The sequence below is a fragment of the Ciconia boyciana genome, chromosome 3 (assembly GCF_034638445.1).
Source record: "Ciconia boyciana chromosome 3, ASM3463844v1, whole genome shotgun sequence".
Classification (NCBI taxonomy): domain Eukaryota; kingdom Metazoa; phylum Chordata; class Aves; order Ciconiiformes; family Ciconiidae; genus Ciconia; species Ciconia boyciana.
In genome coordinates, this window is record NC_132936.1 from 77,040,439 (window position 1) to 77,058,684 (window position 18,246).

Here is an 18,246-nt window from a genome sequence, read left to right on the forward strand (position 1 = left end):
AAGGACTCTCAAACTAATTACTCAACATATTATTGAACCAAACTTTCCCTCATGCTTTAGCTACAATTTTCTGAATTAGAAGGTGTAATGGAAATCTCAACCTATTAATGGGTACAGCCTTATAGGTTTATATGGGCTTAGAAGCAGAAACTGTATGGTGACCATGAAGTCACCCTGGTGATCTTTGCCCTTGCTTCTGATAATTTCTTGCTTTTACAGTATTTTATTCGAACTACTGCTGATAGGTATCAGGTTAATGGAAACTCAGGCCACAGGGGTTTTGAGATGTTAAAGTATCTTAAATTTTACACATGGATCTGTTGCATTCATTAAATGAACTTTGTTCAATAATGGTCTGATTTTTCTGGCCTACCAAAGCCTACCACTTTGTCCTCAGAGGGACCAGACTGATGAAAAAACCAACACTGTCTAAAATTTGATAGCAACTGATATCAACCTAACATGAGAACCTCTTTTAAGAAAAATTTTTAAAAAACAAAACCCCAAGGAACAAATCAAAAAAGAAAGATCTTACTTTCTTTTTTTTTGCTCTCTTCCTCTGTATTTAATCAGTTTGATTTGAAAAAAGAACACATGATTTTGTGAGTTCCAAATCTTTTGATGGATATCATTAACAGGCCATCATTATCAAACAAAACAGGTTTTCTACTTTATATATTTTTTCTTGCACAGTCAGACAAAGAAAGAAGCTTAGCATCCTCTGTGAGCTTGTCAAGAATATGAATCTCAAACATTAAACACAGAATACTAGGACACAGCCAGAACCCGGGGAAGCCAACAAGCCACCTAAACAACGCAGCAACAGTGTTTCCTTGGTCTCATTTATGATGGAATCTCAACATTAATTCTTTCAACTCTTACTCCTGTGATTTATTTTCTTTCCTTGCAAATAAATTATGTGGTTGCTTTTTCTATGTTTTGTTTTGTATTTAGTCCAGAAGTCACATGCTGCTTAGCCATGGTAGCCTTCTAGTATCTCACACAGTTTTAAAATTGATTAAGGTTGTACAAACTTACTGCCAGAAAATCTTGCCTGGTGGATTCACAGTCTAGTCTGGGTAGCTTAGAAATGAGGTCTTTTCTTGATAGTGTCATCTACAACAGTCTCACAAGCAATCTGGGAAAACAGAGACCAGGTAAAGTTTCTATCATGATATGCACACATCAGCTGATGTTTGTGCCCAGAGCAATTACCAGTATCAGGCCTTGAATCTTCATCTATTCAAAGTTTTCAATAACATCCTGTAGGACTGAATAGAGAACATACCTTCCACTTCCAACACTAGCCTTGGAAAGATTACAGATGCCAAAGAGACAGGATCAGAGTCGAAGAGATAGCCCCCAAATGAACCAGAAAAAGGAAAAAGAGCAACTTTAGAAAATCAAATGGGGACTAAACATGCAGAATAAGTTACTAGGCAGCACAATGGCATAAATAAAAAATTGAGTACCTCCTTAAATAAATACAAACTAACCATGAATTACACAGAGCAACAAGATCATGTTGAGGCATACTTCAACATGGCATGTATATGACGTATGTAATACACCGATGGCAATGTTTGTGCTCTATCTAGTGCTGAAGAATACTCAGCTGGAATACTCCGCCTAGTTGTGAGCATCACAATTTAAGGAAAATGTGGGTAAACTTGAGCTATTTCAAAGGAAAACAACAGAACATTAAGTCTTTTGTTAAACATGAGCTGTATAGAGAGACTGAAGGAATTAGCTTTGTTCAGATTAGAAAAGAGATAAAGGAGGTAGATGTCATGGAGGGTTTCCAGTAGGCAAACAGCCAGAACACAGTGACCCTCTGCCTTAATGTCCACAGGAGGAAAGGCTTAAAAACACCAGCTTGCCTCCCAGAGCAGAAGATACAAGACCTCCTTTCTCATAGTAAAGAACAGATATTCCATGGAACAGACTGCTTGGAGGGTACAATCTCTCCATCCTCAGAGGTTTTTAGGAGCAAGCTAGACAAATACCAGTCTGGATTAATTTCAGCATATTTGATCCTGCCATGGATGAGAGGTTTGATTAGGTGGCCTCGTGAGGTATATCTACTTCTACTTTTCTATGACAGTCTTCATTCTGACTTTTCTTAATCAAATGAAGTCTTAAGCTTTTCAGTTCTTTATCTCCCTGCAGACTCACACAGGTTTTACTCTATTTTTCCCTTTCTAACAGCAATGTGTTAAAAATCCCCCGTGCTTACCACAAGTTAAACATCTTCTCTGGCATTCTCAGGCAATTTGAGCATCAAACTAGTTCTCTCTGGGTGTTGAAGTAAATAACACAGTTGTTGGGAAATGTAAAATAAACCAATGCAATGTACAGACAACATCTGTTATTAAGGACAAATAGGTAATTCACCAAAAATGAAAGATTATAAACAACAACATAAACTGCACACCAACAGTAGGGAAAAGGTTTATATTACTTCACCTTGAAATCATGTTCCAGAAACTTGAAATTTCGACTCCTGAAAAATTAGACTTCTTAAAATAGAGACAGAAAATTAGACTAAGTTGCCTATGAAGAGATCCTTCTTATAGTTACTTAATTATTTTGAATATTATTTCACTCGCTTCATGAAATATGCCTCATTTTTCACATGAACTTGCAAAACCATTAATATCAATGCAATTTGGAGGTAAACACTAGACAACTAGTTAAATAGAAATTGAGCTAGAAGCTCTGTTTTTCATCAAATATTATGTTCTAATAGTACTTTACATTAAATCTTTGATTATCATCTTTCTTTTGTTCTTCTGTCATCCGGAGGTCTTCATTATATGATCACAATCTTTTCTATACTGTAAGCAGTGTAGAACATTAACTGGAAGTGGAAACTTTAGCAACTAATGAAATAGCACTAAAATTACTTTTCCAAAGCTGATCTCAATCATTTTCTCCAATCTCAATAATTAAGAACACTAAATGTATTTCACTAACACATGATGCTTGGTGGCTACATTAAAAAAAAGTACTGAATAATTGGTATGAATCAGAATTGGTCTGTTTGAAACAAGACACCCACACCCTGTAGCTCCTATTAAATTTGACCATGAAAACTTTTACAAGGATAATTAGAACCAAACCAAACACATGAGGAATAATATCAAGGAGAAATGATAACAGCAGAAGTTTATCTAATTTTTTCAGCTATAAATTTGGTTTGGATTAAGTTTATAATCAGTATATTTTGATTCTGTGTTTGCTCAGGCTTTGGCAACTTGTCAATAGTTTGTTAAAACACAGCCAAATCTGTGCTTGTGACAGTTTGATACTAAAATATAAATGGAGAAGAGACAAGACTTTTTAATGTTATTAAACTATGATGTTTTGAGGATATTATCAAAGAAGATGTGCATAACATCGAATACGTAGTCAAAATATTATTTCAATTATTATTTACTTGTAAAGTTTAATAAGAACATTGACATGTTCAAATGACTGACTCAAAACTCCAGTCTCTAGCCATACAGGTTGTAAACACTTTCCACTTTGTTAAACTCAGTTACTTATTTGTGTTACTAAAATGATGCATCCTGTGTTATTATGAGTGAACAGAGAAGTTCTATAATGTATACCAAAGTTATTTTAAATATAGGTAAAATTGAAAGTATGATTCTTGTATGTATGATTCCTCTATATGATTCCTGTAACAACTTTTTCTCCAGGCTGATTACAGGGGGCAGTAAAAATCAGGAGTTAACACAACTCACATAGTACATATTTACAGCTCATCCTTACTATACTTTATTTCACTAACCTAAACAACTCCTCTTCATCTTCTCTTCATATTCATTTCCAATATATGTGTACTCTAGCACCAGCCAAAAAAATTGAAGGCAATTATTCTCTGGACTCTCTCAAAGGGTGGAGGTGGAGAAATTCTGTCTCAACACAAAGACTGTTTCTTAACACAGTTCATGCACAGTAGGTTGTAGTAATCCTGTATGATTGTATCTCAGATAATTATCAGTTTAAGATTCCTTAATTCCTTAATTCCTTAAGATTCCTTAACTAAAGTGTAATGGGTTGATTTTGGAAAAACATGTTTTAAGTACATTTGTAAGTACACTTTCTCATTAAAGACTAAACATTTTATTGTCACATTCAATGTCAGATGCTATACAAGCTCTTGCTTGGGTTCACCTATGCTGGAGAACAAGCAGGAAGTTCACTTCTCACAGCAGCAGAAACCAAGAGACTCTGCTTCTGGAACTGTAAGTTCATGGACTTATCAATACCTTCATGTTGGTCAGAAGAGCACAAAGCAAGCCATGAAAAGGATCTTTATCAACACAAAGCTAACAAATAAGTCACACAATCTCTCCCTGTAAAGCATCTAATTTATTCATCTAGGCTTTCTATAAAGTCAAGATGACTTTAGAAGGCAGTCAAAATCCATCTTTTACTGTATAAAATACATTATATTATCCCACTAGTAATCAAGCTCCAACTTAAAATTAGTTAAGGGTGGGGTGGGGTTCCCCAGCATCATTCTTACTCGGAAGCTCTCCTCTCATGGCTGGAGGCTTCTAATTTCTAGCTTAAAACTTATTCATGGCCCGCCTATGTGAATTTGCTTTTTATTTCTGACAATTAATAACAGTTTAGATGTTTTTTCTTCAGAGTTATCAAAGTCATTTTTTTTCTTATTTTCTAGAATTAATTTCCATAAAATTAATATACTGTAAATATGATTCCAGTGGAACACTGATCCTCTAGGAAATATTGAAGATCAGTTCTAATTTAAATAAATTGCAAACAACTCATAGGGAATCAGGAGAATGTCCACAGCAGACATGCAGTAGGTCTGCCATGAATGGTCCCAGACTAACTGAGGAAGCCCCTGTTGAAGTTTGTATCTAAGACAGACTGAAGGATTTAAAAGCAAAGAAAATATGCTATTTGTGTATGTAACAAGGGCTAAAGAAGACCCTGAGGATACCATTGCCATTTAAAGCAAGTCCTGAGGCTGCCTCAAGTTGAAGTGTGTTCATTTTTGGTTTTTCTTTTCCTATCATTCAGAATCTGACACAAGCGTAGTAAAAAAGGGCAGCACAAGTGATACAGATATCCATGTGTTAACATGACTGGTGAGAGGATTAATGTGGAGAATTACTCTGGATACTAAGTAGGCATTACTTCATACTATCAAAAAATCAGAAATGTTAGATGCATATACCATATGTGACTGAGCAGGAAAAAAATGCTGTTATCAAGCTAAAGACTGTTTTTAAAATGAAATTTAAAAGGGGATGGAAGTGGAATATAAAATGAGACACCTGCTCAAAGGTTATTATGATGGCCGTACCTCTGGCTTATACTGGCCCATAGATGTAATGATGACACCAGCTATATCAGGATTTAATATCCTCAGTAAGTCCCCCAGAAACTTGTAAAGGGGATTTCAAGACTACTTCAAAAGCTGTGATAAAGTAGCAGAGGTAAACAATTCAAGGCTGGGATTTGAAATTCAGTGCAAGTAAAAGGGAGTTCGGACCTGATGTCCTGGTCCAGGTTTACACCTGATTAAAAGATCACCGGGTGCATGGATGTGGAGAGAAAACATAGACCCAGGTGCAAGATAATAGGAAATGAGAATACTCCAAGTTCTTCTTAAGTACGCTCAGCTGCTTGCCTGGACAGGGCTCAATAGAAGTAATTTCTGAGTAATATCGTGATGAACTGAAGGAGGAGTGTAGGAGTGATAGGACAGCTTCCCTGGCAAGCAAACTTGCTCTTATCAGACACTTTTGCTTGTTTATTTACTGCCAAGGTTGCCTGAAAGTATTTTGTTATGAATGAAGTATGGAAATCTGGGAAAGCAAGAAGAATCACTGGAAACAGGAAAGATGTAATAAAACATTAAATGATTCCCCAAATTTTACTTTTAATTGTGCTGTTGACGCCTATGAATTGATATTCTTTTAAATAGGTCACCAAAAAATGGGCAACTAGCATACCGAATGCTCTGCAGATATATCCACAGAGGCAGACACAGCTGTGCATAGCTGGCACAGATGTTTTAGTTTTATTTTTGTTGGCTCTCAGTCAGATTTTAGGGGGAGATTACTCACAGCTGTTGCACACAGAAAAATAATGTACTAACAGTAATCCTCATCTACAATGGGACTCATAGTACCAGTACTAGATGTAGGGTTACTTGCTGCTCTAGGCAAAGAGGTGAATGCCCATTCCTTCTGGTCTTTAGTCTTTCAGACAATAGTCATTAACTGTTGTAGCCCTAGGTGAATGTTTGTGTAGTACTATACTTGTCCCTAGGAGGTACTGCTATGACACTTTAGATGAGTAAGAACAGTATCTGCAGTCATATTCAAGGGGATGAAAATTATAAGTCAGAAAGAAATTTCTCCCTATGGTACAGTTATTACACAACTAAGTGCCTTATAGGTTTTTACAGCTTGCTTTCAAACATCTTCCACTGCTCATTTTTGAAAAATATCATTACCTGGAACATAAGAATTGTCACATACAATGAAACCTATATTTTTATGGTGTTTTCTCTACTCCTGTCTTCTTTTAGCTTGAGCCAATATCAGGTAATCAAACTTCTCAAAAACTAGCGAAAAAGAAGTTGTACTGTATTCAATTAAATTAGCATGTATAATCTCATGTATGTTTCTCCTTTTGTGTTCAGGACAGGCTATAATATTTCCCTATCCATGTTGTTTGCTGAATAATAAAAGATAGTAATGTATTATTACATTTTCAGAGTTAAGACCACAATTTTGTTTTTAAATTTAAAGCAAAAGCAAGTAAAAATGTTCTGCAACAAGAATAACTGTTATCACTGCCTGTACAAAAACTTATCATGTAATATCTGCTATTTTATATGTTTGGGCAGATTTCTTCATATGTACCATAACAATCCTACTAGAAGGAATTAATATGATTCAATTTTACTGGAATGAATATGGTTTAACATTGACATAGCACAAATATAGAACTCAAGTACATGATTATTGCTGAACAGGTGAATTCTGATGTGTAAACCCACTCCCACTCATCACCTCCCTACGCCCCCCCCCCCAAAAAAAAAAATTATACATGTGCTCCAAACAGGTACTGATAGTCAAGCTGCAGTGGTCCATATTGCAAATTCAAGACTTTAATATAAAATGAACAGATGTGAGGGCCAAAATAGAGCCGCTATTGTCCCAGATTTTTGTCAAGGAGTTTCCCAGTCTCCCCCTCTTATACACAGTTCCTGAGAACTAATCTGACTTGGCACCATGGCAGAAGTTCAGGAGCAAATAGACATTACAGACCAGGAGCCTGATCTGTGAACTAAGTCCATGTTTGCAGTCAAATGATCTAATGGGAGGAGCAATCTTGATGAAGATTTTGAAACCCCGCACAGACATGTCAAACAGTCAATCTCTTTTAGCATTGTATCTATGCCCCAATCCTTCAAAAGTTAACAAATGTATGCATAGTATGAGAGGTCACTAAGTTCCACATAAGTTTACATAAGTGATCTGAAATCAGGCACGCAGTTCTCCGCCTGCCTCTCCTACCATTCCACTACTTTGATATTCTTTTCATTGATGCCACTTTTGGAATGTCATCTCTGTCTTGTTAAAAGCCATTGCGCAGTCACAATCCAAAATCCAAAAATATCTCCTCCCAGATGAACTGCATGTTCTCAGACCTTCTACTAACAACCCATAAGGCCAATTGTCTTCACCTTCCTGAGTCTTTAAGCCTTTGCAAATCTTCCTTCTCTTTCACTTGATCTGGTTCTTCTGCGATACCATGACTTAGTGATTGAAATTTTGGGTGAGAAATAAAAACAACTGCATAATGCTATTATCTGCCCCTCTGTTCTACAGTGGGTTTCAAAGTACAGAAGAGGTAATAGTGCCATAGCTATGTGACAAACAAATACCTATTCCAGCTCTGTCCTTTCAGAGACTGTTAGCTGAATGCTCACTGCTAGCCACTAACCAGCATAATACATTTGTTCTGCTGTTTCCTTTACAGAAACTGTTGTGAAGAAGCAGTATGGTGCTCGTGAGAGGAAAGAGCTTCATAAAATCCATTGTGAAACAAGAGAAAGCACCACCCGTGCATATGATTCCTACAAAGATCATATAGGAAAAAACAAAAAGGCAACTCTAGAGGGAAAGCAAAGTGAAGCTGAAGTCCAACAGGCACATTTGGCTACATACAAGAACAAAGTCATATCCTACATACTCATATACGTATACATATACATACTCATATACAAAGTCATATTCTACATACAAAGTCATATTCTACAAAGTCAAAATCTACATACAAGAAGATTTTCCAGCAGAGCAGCAAGGAATGAAGCTGCCAAAACCAACCTGGAAAAATAATCTTTGTCTTCCTACAAACTCATAAGAAAGAGTGAATCTCATGACTGCATTATTAAAAAAAATCCCAACCTATTCCAAACAACCTTGTTTTCCACAATGCCATTTCCAGAAATTGCTGAATTATGCTTGTGAGATTGCTGTGAAAGAGGCTGAAATGAAAAACTGGAATTTTTATATGGACAAAGCCTGGCAAACATTACAATTCTGGATTACCTGAATGCATTGTTTGTAAAGAAAGTCACACAACAGCAACAAGAGTGAAGGTTTAAGCATAGGTCTATTATGTCTACAGAAAGGTACAGCAGGAATGAAGAATCATATTTCTATAGGACAGTCATGATAATTTAAAAAAAATATGTAACAGGAATCAGGACATCAAAAAATGTATTAATTATCATTTTAAGTTTCCACATAAATGAAGAACATCTAAAATTTTAAATAATATTAACTGCAAAAATTGAAAATCAAACATCTTTAAATCAAAATTAGGGTAGAAGTGGTAATTTTTCTATATCATCCAGACTAAGATCCCAAGGCTAAGATCCCACTCTTGCATAAATATGTATTTCACAGAATTGTATAGGTTGGAAAAGACCTTTAAGATCATCGAGTCCAACCGTAAAATTTCCATTCATATTGTTTTCTCAAGCAGAATTCCTGAAAATAGACGAGACTTAAGTATCGTGGTTTACTTCTTCCATTTGAGACCTTCCTGAAAATATTCCTAATGATGATCAGCTTTTTGTGGCTAGGCAAGATGTACGGACTACCGATGTCTACTTTTTCTTTTACAGAGTAGTCTACAAAGCAGCAAGTCTCGGAACAACTTAAATCACTGTATTTCCTTTAGTGCTTTAGTGGAAACTGAACTCCAAAGGAGACATAAAATTTACAGCTCCTGAACTCACAGGTGCAAACAAAAATACAACACTAAGGTCCTGTCTTTACTTTGTTATATTCTCAAGTCAATCCTTTATAAGTTCACTTGAAAGGAGTTAGACCATAGTTTCTTCAATCACCTCAGTGGCTAGTAAAAGATCTTTTGGACTTACTTACTCGATTGTGAGATGTGGTGGCTGTCTATATAGGGAGGCATATATGGTGAAAATAATGCCTAAAGATTAAATTCCTCACTTCTATCTCAAGGACACTCTGCTTTTATAAGATACTATTTCCAGTAAGGCAAATTGATCATTATTAAGTCCCCTTCCACTTTCCAAAACCCTGGATCTGACCACACAAGTCAATGATATGTTTTTATTCCTTGTTATTTTTATTCTGTTATTTTATTCCCTGCTTTGTCATGAGGACTCAATCTTTTCCTTATTGAATCATGGAAGAATACCTATTGAACTCAATGGGAGGGAAAGTGAGTTTGCAGCCCTGCCACCAATATAGGTATTACTTCTGATTTACCATTCACAGGGAAGCCCCTTACAACACGCTGTCTGGTAATGTGTATATATATATAAATAGAAATCATTGCCTTAGTGAAGACAGCAAAGCCAAAATTGGTTCTGTGATACTCAAATTCATTCAAAAAGATGCATATTAAGTAAAAATATGCTTAACAAATTCTCAGAACAGCAACAATATTTTCTGGTGATTCAATTCCCTTTTGAGCTTTTACCCAAGAGAAACCCTGGAGGCATTCCTTTTGGAATGGACTATTCCTGAATGGACTATCTGTTGTAATAGAAGGATTTTTAGAGAGTTTTGGAGGAAAAATTCTTACAACTTCTGTCCAGACTCATATGTATAACCCTACAGTATGCGTATACGGTGATCCACCACAGAAGGAATATTATTTTTGTATGTATGAATACTGTCCTGTAGATTCCTGTTGCACCATACAGATTTAATTGTATTTCAGGATTCAAAAAGAAGTAACAAGGCAGCTGCGAGGTCTTTTCCCTTGCAGTAAGAGGAACAGAGTTTTTTCAGTGAGTATATTCACAAATCATAGGTTTAGATGTGGTAATATTTATTTCTATCCAATCCCAATCACCTTTGCTGACTAGAGAGACCAGGTCACTGTTACTACAACAAAGTTACCAGAAATGCTGCAAGGATGCATTTGTTTCTAGGTGTTACTCATTTGTCATCTGCTCTGAAGTATGTCTTTAGAAAAATTGGCTCATCCAATCAAGGAAGGGAAACAAATGTAAGCAGGCCAAAGTGAATAGTCAAGGTCAGTTGATCTGTAAGCATGCCGAGCAGCTCAGATCAGTTTGGGGCAGACAGCTGGATCTGTCCATGTTCAAACTGAATATTTTTATGGAATTTGGGAAACACTTATATACGTTTCAGACACAGACAGGAGTCCTAAAGATATGATAGGAAATGCAACCCAGCAGGTACTTCACTTCCCACACTGAGATAGGATTCCAATGCCAAAGCTAGATCAGCGATACATACTTGAAATGATGCTTATATTGTATATGTTTCATATAAAATGAAATATGAAATACATTTTAAATTTTCATGGCTGTTACTGTTACATCAGAATGAAATTCATCTCCATTTTAGAGAAATATTGCCACTCTAAGAACTTTAAATGGAAGAATTTTTCAGGGGAGGATATTTTTACAATGCAAAATAAGCACTGCTGTTGATTGGCTAAAAGGGTCTGAATCAAATCTCCGACAGTAATGAAATGCTTTTAATGTATCTGTTGAACAGTTTACCACAAAGGGCATCAGAATATGACTAGGCCTTCCTTATTTTGAAATAAAACAGACCTCATCCAGATCTGACATCTAGTTCACATATTTTCTAAGAACAATAAAATTGGTGTTGGTAGGCGTGAAGATTAATTTATGAGAGACAGGTCATTCAGGGGTGACTAGGATTTTTAACACAGATCTATTACAACAAGGCAAATTTTAGGTGAATGCAGTTCAAAATAATGAAATGTACTATGGGCAGTAATGACAATGGAAAGGCTTTATCTGACATGTCTAATATTGAAGAAATCAATCAGATAAAAGAGTTAGTGATGTGAAATGTATTGAACAGGTAAAACCTGGATGGGGGTAGAAAACTTAAAAAGAACGAGTGATACTCTTGCCTAAGATATTGTACAATCTTTGTTGAGAAAACTACTTGCTTAATTTGTAGAGAATAATCACACTAAGACAGTAGATATGCATAGCTGCTCTAATTGAAGTGGAATAGGCTGCATACTTGTCCCAGATGACTTGCTATGAGTAAACTACATTTAGATTAAGGAAAATCTTTGAAGATATTTTAAAGCGTTTGAAACTAGATACACACGAACTAGATAAACATCTCTAGAAGTTCTTGTAATGCACTGTAATACTGTGTTCATATGCAAGTTTAAGGTGAAGTTTCATCTTACAAATAGTTTTTCTTAGTGACAATTTATTTTCAATTTCCATTTTTTTGCAGTTTGAAATTCACTGTGAGTTCACTGAGGCAAGTATAAAGTGTCCAGATTGTATTAGTAACTCCACGTCTCTTAAAATGCATGCAAAAACAGAAAGCGTAAAGTACTATCATTATGTTGTGCAGCTAAACAGCTGTTCAGTTTTTTCTCCTACACTGACTTTTCCATTTCTAGAAGAGTGCCAAATGCCATTGCAAGGGTTCATGCAAGATGGAGGTTTATTTGTTGTTTCTTTCCTGGAGACAGCATTTTTGCTTTCCTTTTTTGTTTTTCAGTATTTTTCTAAGATAAATGCTACTCAGAATACAAATACATATTTGCTTTTAGTATTTTAAAAATAGGAGTTTTCAACATTAAGGCTGGCACCAGCAGTATTAGGTCTTATGCTTACAAATTAACCCAGTAAAACTTCACTAATCCCTCCCATTTAAGAAGTAAAATAATCAGAGGTAGCAAAAAAGCTATTTCAAGTAGAGCTCGAAGAGAAGTCCAGGTGTCAATTAAGCAAGAGTGAAGTCTAATACTTTCATCCAGACCAAATATGCCAAATACATCTGCTTGATTACACTGTAAATAATAGTCAATTTTGCTACCACAATACATTCAACTGTTACTGTCCAGAAAAGCATTCACTGACTTCACGATTACACCAATTCTTCCATGATGGACTGCAGCCCGTTGTCCTATTGATAGAAAATGTGTGTGAAAGACAGTGCTAAACCAATAGAGAACAATGGGGATATTAGACGAAGAAACGTCCTGCTCCCACAAGGCATTACATCAGCATTCCTTAACAGATTTTTGAAAATTTATCAGATAAAATATTTTGGATCTTTTATTTTTGATGAGAACAAGAAACGTACAGACAACAGTTATTTTAAACATTTTGAAAACTGAAATTATTTTTGAAAGGCTTTTGATGGAAAAAACTGTGGTCAGCCTGCTTTCAGTTTTGGTATTTTCCAGTTTTGGAGTGCTTGACTCTTCTACCCTCATAGTCTTTTGATGAAAACGAAAAGACATCATCTATACTGTACCTCTTATAAATTGCGTGGTATCTCAGGATATTCTTTGTGAGATAGGATTCAATTACAGTAATTTGTACACTAATGTGAACATGCGATTCACCTCCTTAATTATCTGGAATTATATACATATATGTATTTTTATATAATATATAAAAATTATATAAAATATATATTATAATTAGATTAAATTTTACAACTTTTATAGGGTAATGCCTTCAAGTATTAAATATATATATATATCTATAAAAATAAGTTGAAATCATATATATATATATATATATATACACATATTTAATACTTGAAATCATTGCCCTATAAAAGCTGTAGAATTTAACAGCTCCAGCCAGGCCCTAAAAACCAGAGAAACAGCTAACTTTTGCACTCAGTGAAGCTGCCGATCATTATTGAGACATCCAGAAATCTGCAGCTGTTGAAGTGATATTTGAGATAAGTCTGCTTCCAAGATAGATGGCAGGTGAGAAAGATCTGGAAGATTACAATAATTGCCAAGATCAGTCCTCATATACCAATATGAAGAGATGTATCAAGTAGCAAAAGCACCTCTGCTTGCAAAAGCAGTCACCCAGAATGGCCACTGTAGCTTCTACGGCTGAGTGCAAATCTGGGAAATTAATGGAGCTAGAGCAGCCAGTGCTACTACTGGCATAGTCCTGGGAATGCAACAGCTACCCAGAAGCAAGGGCAGAGTTGGGAAGTACTAAAATAATTTACTTTGTGAAGTGATGTTGAACCTTTGCAGCTTGCCATAACAAAATACCTCCCCCCATCTTTGTCTTTTAACAGCTTCAGCCCATTCATCCTGCCTTCTGAATATATGTATGCATTTATTTTTAATTCTCCACATGAATCCAATCACTGTTTCTGAAAATTTGCCCTCTGTTTTCTGCCAGCTCTCAGGGGTAAGCTAATTGCTACATGTGACAACAAGGAAAATATTTGTCTGCAGCAGCAGGTAAATACGCTTTATCTGAAAAGCAGCACCATGAAGAGGAATTGTGACAGATTCTTGCCTTTGTTTGTTAAATATTTATTTTAATTGGCAATAAATTAAGTTAATTTTCCCCAAGTTGAGTCCATTTTGCCCATGACGGTAATTGGTAAGGGATCTTCCTGTCTTTATCTTGACCCACGAGCTTTCCTTCTTTTGTTCTTCCTATTTTCTCTCCCAGCCTGCTGGGGGGGGGGACTAAGCAAGTAGCTAGGTGGGAGTTTGGCTGTTAGCCAAGTCTAACCCACCACATGGGGATATCTACAGGGAAGACTTTGCACTACTCTAATATGTCCTGGGTATATCATAGGGGCCAGAGCAAAACACAAAGTCTTTTTCCCAAGCCCAAGAAGAGTTGCAGCTGACAAAAGTTACAGACGTATGTTTTATACTAGGCCACACAAATACAGTTACTCACTCTTCATGGACTTGGGAGAACTTGACAGAATAATTCTCCAACACCTCCAGTTTTGAATACCTCTTTTTCTTTATGTTCTCCCTACTATTGTAACCAACTTTGTGTTTTTCTGAAGCCCACAACATATGGAAAGCTGATTATCTGTATCTTTTTTCCTCAACTGAAATTAAACTTAACATTTCTCCTCATCCTCTGTTGCCACCCCTTTCTGCCTTAAGTTCATACATTAGCTCATGAACACAAGTTTGGCCAAGGTATCAAGCAGCAGGTCAGCTTGACCACATATCAGGAAATCAAACAGAAATCATTTTCTGGAACAGAAATCTCATTATACTTCCCAGCCCAAACTCACTTGGACTCTAGGGAGCTTACAGTTTAACAGTAATAATAAATAAAGCCCCATTGGTTTATTTTCAAGTGATGCTGTTCTTTAAAGGGATAACAAGGGTGTTTCATGGCTACCCCACGCTCAGAAGCACAGAATTCACTGCTGGGAAAAGACAGCAGCTGCTGCTCCAATGCTGCCTCAGTCCAGGCACAGATGAGCAAGAGCACTGCATTCGTTTTGCTATGCTATTTCTCCTTTGTTGACAACATCACAACTGTGTTCCTGGAAGCCCTAAGGGACTACTAGGAGCTGCTTCAGCTGCTCAAAAGAATAATATAAAAGTCACTTTTTTTCCTTTTTTTTTTTTTTATTTATTGAAAGACAGTTTATTTGTGTTAAAAGAGCTAGGCACAGAGGGACCAGGAAGCATTGCCAGCTGCTCTTTACTCCCACCTATCTCCCATCATTCAGTGTGTACAATCTAAAAAGTAGGCACAAAAACAATCTTAGAAGCGGCAAGGACGAGATCAGACATCACGATACCAGAACAGATCTTCCCACGCCAACTGAAATAGATGCTAAAGACTCCTGGTAAAGGAAAGGTCCAGAAAGTCTCAGTTGGCCTTTCTCTTTTTTGTACCCTAACCTTATCTTCTACTAGCAATGCACCACTTCAGTGCAGCACCCTGCATTCAAATACTAGATCCAAGGTATCACACTGGCAGCTGTGCCGGACTGTCATGACTGCGATGCAGTTACCCACAAGAACTATACATATTGAAAGTATATATACTTTGCAATATAGACTAATATAAAAACATGGTTCTCCAGCACTTAAACAATAATAGTACGCTAATATCTTTGAAGAAAAATTCTATAATACAGGTCTTTATTTTTCAGTTTAGGTTGCAATCTCAGCCTCTCATATTAGTGCCAGTTTATTTACCCTAATAAGCTGCTACTTCAGTAAACAGTTAAAATTTCATTGATGACTGCTATAATTTCTCTTCAGTTTTAAAGGGTTCACAGGGCTGGCATTAACAATATGGTACAATACGTCTTTAGGCTAAATAGATATTACAAGTAATCTAATTATTTTTTTACATCTGTTAAAGGATAGTTTAATAATTAGTATTGTGATTCTAAAATCTTATGTTTAATTTTAAAATGTTTTGTCTTCTTGAACTTTAGCTTTCAAAATTTTTTCTTTTTTAGTTGCTCTGACATATTTTGGAAGTCAGTTAATACATTAAAATGACATTAACATGCAATCTGATTTTTACTAGAGCGGAAGACAGAACATTTCTTCTCCTGCAGTATTCATTATTTTTATTTTCTTCTTTTAGAAAACTATACAGCAGTCATGCAAATCATTATATCCTGCAGTAATAAAGCTACAGTGATTTTATGTTACCATGCACAGTGATGAGATCTGTTTATAATAAAACTGTATTTTGATTATTTTTCCCCCCAAGTGATCTTCTTGATCACAAACATTTCTGCAATTCACAGTTGTTTCCAAATAATGTCTCAAAAGATTTTCCTGTATATGTAGACATGATAATAATTGGATATTGTTTTGCAGAAAAACTTCTAAGGATTAACACATTGCAGGAAGTAAACAGGTGAATGCAAAGAAAGTGTTACAAATTTCCCTTCCTAATCCACTAGCCATTTTATTTAGGATATATGATTGGAGCCTTTCTTAGAAACAAAACTAGGAAAGAGAACTTCTAGCTGAGCCTTGCTTGATACAAGTTGTAAATAAACTCAATCTCTCTTTGCACATTATTGCTGAAGAAGCTGAACAGATGTTTTGCTGCAACAAACAAAATATGCAAAGTACAGATTCGGCTAAAGATGCTTTTTGGGAAACTGGCTTCGAACCCATTGTGCCAGAAAGTATATAAAGATGGCTTTTTCCAGCAAAGTTTGATCTAATTACAAGAAGAATGGAGAGCTAATTTACAATAAAGCACAGGATTACAAAGAAGAGAAATTTTTTAAAATACAATTTTAAAAACCATATTCAACTGATACAGTCCCTTAGAGAACATAAATAAGTCCTAAGTGTCCACCTGGGGACATAACCTTACCTTTTTCTGTGGAATAATCCACTTTCCTCACTGCAGGTCCTTGCATGAATACCTACCATTTTGGCATGGTAAAAAAAATAGCCAATTAGTTTTCAAATTACCTTTTTTCAGTTCCATTCAATGGATGGAAAAAAACCTGGAAAAATGCCATTTTGAGAATGATCTCTTGCTTTTGCTAGGTGTGTGGAAACACTGGCAAACATTTCAGTTGTGAAGCAGAACTTTACAAAGCATTTCCAATGGGCAGTTTTGATTTTTAACTATTCTGTCTACTCATATGTCATTATAGAAGTAGTACAGAAAATAAAGAACACATGCTTGCCTAGCCCTAACTTCTATCAGAAACATCTCAAAATTTGTAGGGCACCTACCTTCACAACACTGTTACAGACTGGCAATACTATTCTGCTCATGGGGACCTCAGCCTTAGATGAGACTATGTAACTTTTTGAAGGTCACAGAAGTCTATATCAGAAAGGGAGCATGAATACAGGTTTTTCTAGATTTAGATTGGTGGCTTAGGCATCATCTTTCTCTTACCTCTCCTTGCCGACATTGTTCATAACACCTGTGGCAGTGGGTCACAGATGGGCTCTAGGTTACACAGACACTTGTGATAAAGAGAGGGGCTGAAGTCATAGATCTCTATTTCCAGACTGAGAGAACCATCTTTTCTCAGTAAATGCAAAAAAAAAAAAAAATCTGTAAATGACTTAGAGATTCATTCTGATAGCATGCATATAAAAAACTGTGAAAAAAGAAAATGAGATAAATCATTCTTACTTTGCAATTGATAAGGGATTACAGTGTCTCCAAAGTCTATTTGGTTTTATCCACTTCCTTTCTCTTGATTTTTGTGCTTTGTCCCTGTCCTTAACCTATGCCTCAGAGAAAGAGTAAACAGCTGCTAACGGTGCCAGTAACATTCAATAGTTCATGTTCCTTTACTCTTTACCCAGGCTGAAGTAACCACATTTGGTATGCATTCCACTCCGCAGCATCCTGGAAACCTGCAGTCTGAACCTGTTTTTCAATTTAGCAGCAATGCACTCTGAACAGCAATATGTTACAGAGCCAGCTGGTCTTCCTTAGCCTTTTACCCTCTTTTAATCTTTTAGTGTTCTATGGCCACCTTCATCTACTCGTGGCTGCTGTAACCTTCGATCATGTATCATATTTGTTGTATTCTTTTATATTGCCTTAACCTTCCTGTTGTAAAGGGCGAAGGCATTGTGATTAGCATTAGAAAACAAAGTAATCTAATATTCCAATTAATTCAGAGTTTGGAAGGAGATCTGCAGGTAAAAGAATGTGAACCATCTTTGGTGTGTATTTAAAAACAAAATAAAAGCAAAGATAAACAAATCTAGCCAGTTTAAAATTATAGCTCCTTATTACAGAATTTCATTCATAAGTGTATATATATGCATATATGTACGTACAAGTATATACATCTATATATCCACACACCTGCACAGATATGCAAATGCCCGTGCACATGTTCACAAACACAGACACACACACACTCTGTCTGCATATGCAGTCACAGAAGAACAAAA

At 35.9% G+C, this 18,246-nt stretch overlaps 1 protein-coding gene across 1 annotated transcript in view; it reads right to left on the minus strand.

Annotated features, from left to right (window-relative positions):
* PRKN (parkin RBR E3 ubiquitin protein ligase) overlaps positions 1-18,246 on the minus strand; it is a 784,012-nt gene that overhangs the window by 326,701 nt on the left and 439,065 nt on the right. The window lies entirely within an intron of this gene.